This window comes from Arachis hypogaea, chromosome 18 (assembly GCF_003086295.3).
Source record: "Arachis hypogaea cultivar Tifrunner chromosome 18, arahy.Tifrunner.gnm2.J5K5, whole genome shotgun sequence".
Taxonomy (NCBI): Eukaryota; Viridiplantae; Streptophyta; class Magnoliopsida; order Fabales; family Fabaceae; genus Arachis; species Arachis hypogaea.
This window is the reverse complement of record NC_092053.1, coordinates 29661161-29669328: the sequence shown is the minus strand read 5'-3', so window position 1 is coordinate 29669328 and position 8168 is coordinate 29661161. Positions and strand designations below refer to the sequence as shown.

At 38.4% G+C, this 8168-nt stretch overlaps 1 non-coding gene across 1 annotated transcript; it reads right to left on the bottom strand.

Annotated features, from left to right (window-relative positions):
- Nucleotides 1–3071: 3071 nt before the first annotated feature.
- Nucleotides 3072–3178, bottom strand: LOC112774157 (small nucleolar RNA R71). The gene has a single exon (XR_003188658.1). It is a non-coding gene; the product is annotated as a small nucleolar RNA R71 (small nucleolar RNA).
- Nucleotides 3179–8168: the final 4990 nt, after the last annotated feature.

Sequence of the window (8168 nt, the reverse complement as noted above, 5' to 3'; positions counted from 1 at the left end):
AGAACCGACAGATGAATAGCCGTGTCGTGACAGGGTGCGTGAGCATATTATTCACTGAGAGGATAAGATGAAGTCATTGGCAAGGGTGATGCCTCCAGACGATTAGCCGTGCCGTGACAGGGCATTGGATCATTTTCCCGAGAGATGACCGAAAGTAGCCATTGACAGTGGTGATGTATCACATAAAGCCAGCCATGGAAAGGAGTAAGACTGATTGGATGAAGATAGCAGGAAAGCAGAGGTTCAGAGGAACGAAAAGCATCTCCATTCGCTTATCTGAAATTCCTACCAATGATTTACATAAGTACCTCTATCCCTATTCTATTATTTATTATTCGAAAACACCATTATCAATTTATATCTGCCTAACTGAGATTTGAAAGGTGACCATAGCTTGCTTCATACCAACAATCTACGTGGGATTCGACCCTTACTCACGTAAGGTATTACTTGAACGACCCAGTGCACTTGCTGGTTAGTTGTATCGAAGTTGTGAACCATGGTATTGGCACCATGTTCTTGGCGCCATTGCCAGGGAAAGAAAGAGCCATGAAATTTACATAATTAAAGTGTAATCACGATTACGCGTACCAAGTTGCTCACGTTGCCAGGGATTGTTCGAGCCTGGACATCACAATTTCGTGCACCAAGTTTTTGGCGCCGTTGCCGGGGATTGTTTGAGTTTGGACAACTGACGGTTCATCCTGTTGCTCAGATTAGGTAATTTTCTTTTTGTTTTCTTTTCAAAAATTTTTCAAAAATATTTCAAAATTTTCTCACCTGTTTTCGAAAAAAAAAATGTTTTCAAAAATATATTTTTCTTCAGAATTTTTAAGAATGAATTCTAGTGTTTCATGAAGCATGTAAAGCCTGGCTGGCTGTAAAGCCATGTCTAAATTTATTTGGACTGAGGCTTGCAATTTGTTATCAAGAGCAATATACTCTGGTGTTAAATGCTGAAGCTTGGCTGGCCATTGGCCATGTCTAATGTTTTGGACTGGAGCTTTCATTGAAAGCTTGGCTGGCTAGTGAGCCATGTCTAATTCCTGGACTGAAGCTTTAGACTAAGAATGCAAGATTCCTGGAATTCATGTTAAAAATTTTGGAATCCTTATTTTTTCTTTTTCAATTAATTTTCGAAAAAAAAAATACAAAAAAAAATTAGAAAATCATAAAAATCAAAAATATTTTTCTGTTTCTTGTTTGAGTCTTGAGTTATATCATAAGTTTGGTGTCACTTGCATATGCATCTTGCATTTTTCGAAAATATCATGCATTCATAGTGTTCTTCATGATCTTCAAGTTGTTCTTGGTAAGTCTTCTTGTTTGATCTTGATGTTTTCATGTTTTGTGTCTTTTCTTGTTTTACATGTGCATTTTTCGTTTCTTAGAGTCTAAACATGAAAGATTTCTAAGTTTGGTGTCTTACATGTTTTCTTTGCATCAAAAATTTTTCAAAAATATGTTCTTGGTGTTCATCTTGACATTCAAAGTGTTCTTGGTGTTCATCTTGACATTCATAGCATTCTTGCATGCACTCATTGTTTTGATCTAAAAATTTCATGCATTGCATATTTTTCTTGTTTTTCTCTCTCATCATAAAAATTCAAAAATAAAAAAAAATATCTTTCCCTTTTTCTCTCTTAAAATTTCGAAATTTTGATTTGACTTTTTCAAAAAATTTTAAAATCTAGTTGTTTTCATGAGTCAAATCAAATTTCATTTTAAAAATCCTATCTTTTTCAAAATCTTTTTCAAAAATCAAATCTTTTTCATATTTTTTCTTTGTTATTTTCGAAAATTTCAAAAATATTTTTCAAAAATCTTTTTCTTAGTTTTATATCATAATTTTCAAAAATAACAATAACAATTAATGTTTTGATTCAAAAATTTGAAGTTTGTTACTTGCTTGTTAAGAAAGATTCAAACTTTAAATTCTAGAATCATATCTTGTGATTTCTTGTGAATCAAGTCATTAATTGTGATTTTAAAAATCAAATCTTTTTCAAAACTAATTACTATCATATCTTTTCAAAAATATCTTCTTATCTTATCTTTTTCAAAAATATGATTTCAAAATATCTTTTCCAACCTCCTAACTTCTTATCTTTTCAAAATTTATTTCAACTAACTAACTAACTTTTTGTTTGTTTCTTATCTTTTTCAAAACTACCTAACTAACTCTCTCTCTCTAATTTTCGAAAATATCTCCCCTCTTTTTCAAAATTTCTTTTTAATTAACTAATCATTTTATTTTATTTGAATTTTCGAAAATTACTAACATTTTTTCAAAAACCATTTTCAAAAAATCACTAACTCTTTTTCAAAAATTATTTTCGAAAATTCCCTCCTTCTCTCTCATCTTATTCTATTTATTCATTCATTAACTAACATCTCTTCCTCACATCATAACCAAATTCGAACCCCCTCTTCTATCTGTGTTCGAATTTCTTCTTCTTTTCTTCTACTAACAATAAGGAACCTCTTTACTGTGACATAGAGGATTCCTCTTCTTTTCTTGTTCTCTTCTCTTTCTTATGAGCAGGGACAGAGAAAAAGGCATTCTTGTTGAAGCTGATCCAGAACCTGAAAGGAATTTGAAAAGGAAACTAAGAGAAGCTAATTTACAACAATCCAGAGACAACTTGATTGAAAATTTCGAACAAGTAAAGGAAATGGCAGCCGAACCCAACAACAATGCAAGGAGAATGCTTGGTGACTTTACTGCACCAAATTCCAATTTACATGGAAGAAGCATCTCCATTCCTGCCATTGGAGCAAACAATTTTGAGCTGAAACCTCAATTAGTTTCTCTGATGCAGCAGAACTGCAAGTTTCATGGACTTCCATCTGAAGATCCTTTTCAGTTCTTAACTGAATTCTTGCAGATATGTGATACTGTAAAGACTAATGGAGTAGATCCTGAAGTCTACAGGCTCATGCTTTTCCCTTTTGCTGTAAGAGACAGAGCTAGACTCTGGTTGGATTCTCAACCTAAGGATAGCCTGAACTCATGGGATAAGCTGGTCAAGGCTTTCTTAGCCAAGTTCTTTCCTCCTCAAAAGCTTAGTAAGATTAGAGCTGATGTTCAAACCTTCAGACAGAAAGAAGGTGAATCCCTCTATGAAGCTTGGGAAAGATACAAACAGTTGACCAAAAAGTGTCCTTCTGACATGCTTTCAGAATGGACCATCCTGGATATATTCTATGATGGTTTATTTGAGTTATCAAAGATGTCATTGGATACCTCTGCAGGTGGATCCATTCACCTAAAGAAAATGCCTGCAGAAGCTCAAGAACTCATTGACATGGTTGCTAATAACCAGTTCATGTACACTTCTGAAAGGAATCCTGTGAGTAATGGGACGCCTATGAAGAAGGGAGTTCTTGAAGTTGATACTCTGAATGCCATATTGGCTCAGAATAAAATATTGACTCAGCAAGTCAATATGATCTCTCAGAGTCTGCATGGAATGCAAGCTGCATCCAACAGTACTCAAGAGGCATCTTCTGAAGAAGAAGCTTATGATCCTGAAAACCCTGCAATAGCAGAGGTGAATTACTTAGGTGAACCTTATGGAAACACCTATAACTCATCATGGAGAAATCATCCAAATTTCTCATGGAAGGATCAAAAGCCTCAACAAGGCTTTAATAATGGTGGAAGAAACAGGTTTAACAATAATAAACCTTTTCCATCATCCACTCAGCAACAGACAGAGAACTCTGAACAAAATACTTCGAATTTAGCAAACTTAGTCTCTGATCTATCCAAGGCCACTGTAAGTTTCATGAATGAAACAAGGTCTTCCATTAGAAATTTGGAAGCACAAGTGGGCCAGCTGAGTAAGAGGATCACTGAAATCCCTCCTAGTACTCTCCCAAGCAATACAGAAGAGAATCCAAAAGGAGAGTGCAAGGCCATTGACATAAGCACCATGGCCGAACCCAATGAGGGAGAGGAGGACGTGAATCCCAAGGAGGAAGACCTCCTGGGACGTCCAGTGGTCAATAAGGAGCTTCCCTCTGAGGAACCAAAGGACTCTGAGGCTCATCTAGAGACCATAGAGATTCCATTGAACCTCCTTATGCCCTTCATGAGCTCTGATGAGTATTCCTCTTCTGAAGAGAATGAGGATGTTACTGAAGAGCAAACTGCCAAGTTTCTTGGTGCAATCATGAAGCTGAATGCCAAATTATTTGGCATTGATACTTGGGAAGTTGAACCTCCCTTGTTCATCAATGAACTAAGTGATCTGGATCAACTGACATTGCCTCAGAAGAGACAGGATCCTGGAAAGTTCATAATACCCTGTACCATAGGCACCATGATCTTTAAGGCTCTGTATGACCTTGGTTCAGGAATAAACCTCATGCCCCTCTCTGTAATAGAGAAACTGGGAATCTATGGAGTGCAAGCTGCTAAAATCTCATTAGAAATGGCAGACAATTCAAGAAAACAGGCTTATGGACAAGTAGAGGACGTGTTAGTAAAGGTTGAAGGCCTTTACATCCCTGCTGATTTCATAGTCCTGGATACTGGAAAGGAAGAGGATGAATCCATCATCCTAGGAAGACCTTTCCTGGCCACAGCAAGAGCTGTGATTGATGTTGACAGAGGTGAAATAGTCCTTCAATGGAATGAGGACTCCCTTGTGTTTAAAACTCAAGGATCTCCCTCTGCAACCATGGAGAGGAAGCAGAAAAAGCTTCTCTCAAAGCAGAGTCAACCAGAGCCCCCACAGTCAAACTCTAAGTTTGGTGTTGAACTCCCATATCCAAACTCTAAGTTTGGTGTTGGAGAGTCTCAACAAAACTCTGCACATCTGTGAGGCTCCATGAGAGCCCACTGTCAAGCTATTGACATTAAAGAAGCGCTTGTTGGGAGGCAACCCAATTTTTATTTATCTAACTATATTTTTCTTAGTTATATGTCTTTGTAGGTTCACGATCATGTGAAGTCACAAAATAAATATAAAAATTGAAAACGGAATCAAAAACAGCAGAAGAAAAATCACACCCTGGAGGAGCATCTGTCTGGCGTTCAGTGCCAGAACAGAGCATGGTGCTGGCGCTGAACACCCAAAATGGGCAGCTTCTGGGCGCTGAACGCCAGAACAGGCATGGTTCTGGCGTTCAACGCCAGAAATGGCACACAAATGGGCGCTGAACGCCCAAAATGGCCACCAACCTGGCACTGAACGCCCAGAGTTGTGTACAAGGGCATTTTTACATGCCTAATGGTGCAGGGATGTAATTCCTTGAAACTCAGGATCTGTGGACCCCACAGGATCCCCACCTACCTCCACTCACTTCTTCTCACCACTCTCTTTCACACAACCCCATAAACACTCTTCCCCAAAAACCCTTCACCAATCACCTCAAACTCTCTTCCCCATCACCTCTTCACCACTCACATCCATCCACTCTTCCCCATAAACCTACCTCACAAACTCCACCTACCTTCAAAATTCAAAACCAATTTCCCATCCAAATCCACCCATATGGCCGAACCTTAAACCCCCCTCCCTTCCCTATATAAAGCCCTCCATTCTTCATCAAATTCACACAAACACACCCTTCTACACCCTTCTTGGCCGAAACCACATCTCCATCTCCCTCTCCATATTTCTTCTTCTTCTTCTTATATTCTTTTGTTTATTGCTCGAGGGCGAGCAATATTCTAAGTTTGGTGTGGTAAAAGCATAGCTTTTTTGTTTTTCCATTACCATTGATGGCATCTAAGACCGGAGAATCCTCTAGAAGAGGGAAAGGGAAGACAAAAGCTTCTACATCCGAGTCATGGGAGATGGAAAGGTTCATCTCCAAAGCCCATCAAGACCACTTCTATGATGTTGTGGCCAAGAAGAAGGTGATCCCTGAGGTCCCTTTCAAACTCAAAAGAAATGAGTATCCGGAGATCCGACATGAAATTCAAAGAAGAGGGTGGGAAGTTCTAACAAATCCCATCCAACAAGTCAGCATCCTAATGGTTCAAGAGTTCTATGCCAATGCATGGATCACCAAGAACCATGATCAAAGTAAGAACCCGGATCCAAAGAACTATGTTACAATGGTTCGGGGGAAATACTTGGATTTTAGTCCGGAAAATGTGAGGTTGGCGTTCAACTTGCCAAACATGGAAGAGAACGCACACCCCTACACAAGGAGAGTCAACTTTGATCAAAGGTTGGACCAAGTCCTTATGGACATATGTGTAGAAGGAGCTCAATGGAAGGTTGACTCCAAAGGCAAGCCGGTTCAACTAAGAAGATTGGACCTCAAGCCTGTAGCTAGAGGATGGTTGGAGTTCATTCAATGCTCAATCATTCCCACTAGCAACCGGTCTGAAGTTACTATAGACCGGGCCATCATGATCCACAGCATCATGATTGGAGAAGAGGTGGAAGTTCATGAGATTATACCTCAAGAACTCTACAAGGTGGCTGACAAGTCCTCCACCATGGCAAGGTTAGCCTTTCCTCACCTCATTTGCCACCTATGCAATTCGACTGGGATTGACATAGAGGGAGATATCCTCATTAAAGAGGACAAGCCCATCACTAAGAAAAAGATGGAGCAAGCAAGAGAGCTCATTCATGGAGCTCAAGAGGCGTATGAAGCTCATCACCATGAGATCCCGGAGATGCCTCAAATGCACTTTCCTCCACAAAACTATTGGGAGCAAATCAACACCTCCCTAGGAGAATTGAGTTCCAATATGGGACAACTAAGGGTGGAACATCAAGAGCACTCCATCATGCTTCATGAAATAAGAGAAGATCAAAAAGCAATGAGGGAGGAGCAACAAAGACAAGGAAGAGACATAGAAGAGCTCAAGGACATCATTGGTGCCTCAAGAAGGAAACGCCACCATCACTAAGGTGGATTCATTCCTTGTTCTTGCTTTCTCTGTTTTTCGTTTTCTATGTTATGTGCTTATCTATGTTTGTGTCTTCATTACATGATCATTAGTAGTAGTAACTATGTCTTAAAGTTATGAATGTCCTATGAATCCATCACCTCTCTTAAATAAAAACTGTTTTAATTCAAAAGAACAAGAAGAACATAAGTTTCAAATTTATCCTTGAACTTAGTTTAATTATATTGATGTGGTGACAATGCTTCTTGTTTTCTGAATGTATGCTTGAACAGTGCATATGTCTTTTGAAGTTGTTGTTTAAGAATGTTAAATATGTTGGCTCTTGAAAGAATGATGACTAGGAGACATGTTATTTGATAATCTGAAAAATCATAAAAATGATTCTTGAAGCAAGAAAAAGCAGCAAAGAACAAAGCTTGCAGAAAAAAAAAATTAGGCAAAAAAAAAATAGAAAGAAAAAGAAAAAGCAAGCAGAAAAAGCCAAAAGCTCTTAAAACCAAGAGGCAAGAGCAAAAAGCCAATAACCCTTAAAACCAAAAGGCAAGGGCAAATAAAAAGGATCCCAAGGCTTTGAGCATCAGTAGATAGGAGGGCCTAAAGGAATAGAATCCTAGTCTAAGCGGCTAAACCAAGCTGTCCCTAACCATGTGCTTGTGGCGTGTAGGTATCAAGTGAAAACTTGAGACTGAGCGGTTAAAGTCAAGGTCCAAAGCAAAAAAAGAGTGTGCTTAAGAACCCTGGACACCTCTAATTGGGGACTTTAGCAAAGCTGAGTCACAATCTGAAAAGGTTCACCCAATTATGTGTCTGTGGCATTTATGTATCCGGTGGTAATACTGGAAAACAAAGTGCTTAGGGCCACGGCCAAGACTCATAAAGAAGCTGTGTTCAAGAATCATCATACTGAACTAGGAGAGTCAATAACACTATTCGAAATCTGAAGTTCCTATAGATGCCAATCATTCTGAACCTCAATGGATAAAGTGAGATGCCAAAACTATTCAAGAGGCAAAAAGCTATAAGTCCCGCTCATATGATTGAAGCTATGTTTCATTGATAGTTTGGAATTTATAGTATATTCTCTTCTTTTTATCCTATTTGATTTTCAGTTGCTTGGGGATAAGCAACAATTTAAGTTTGGTGTTGTGATGAGCGGATAATTTATACGCTTTTTGGCATTGTTTTTAGTATATTTTTAGTAGGATCTAGTTACTTTTAGGGATGTTTTCATTAGTTTTTATGTTAAATTCACATTTCTGGCCTTTACTATGAGTTTGTGTGTTTT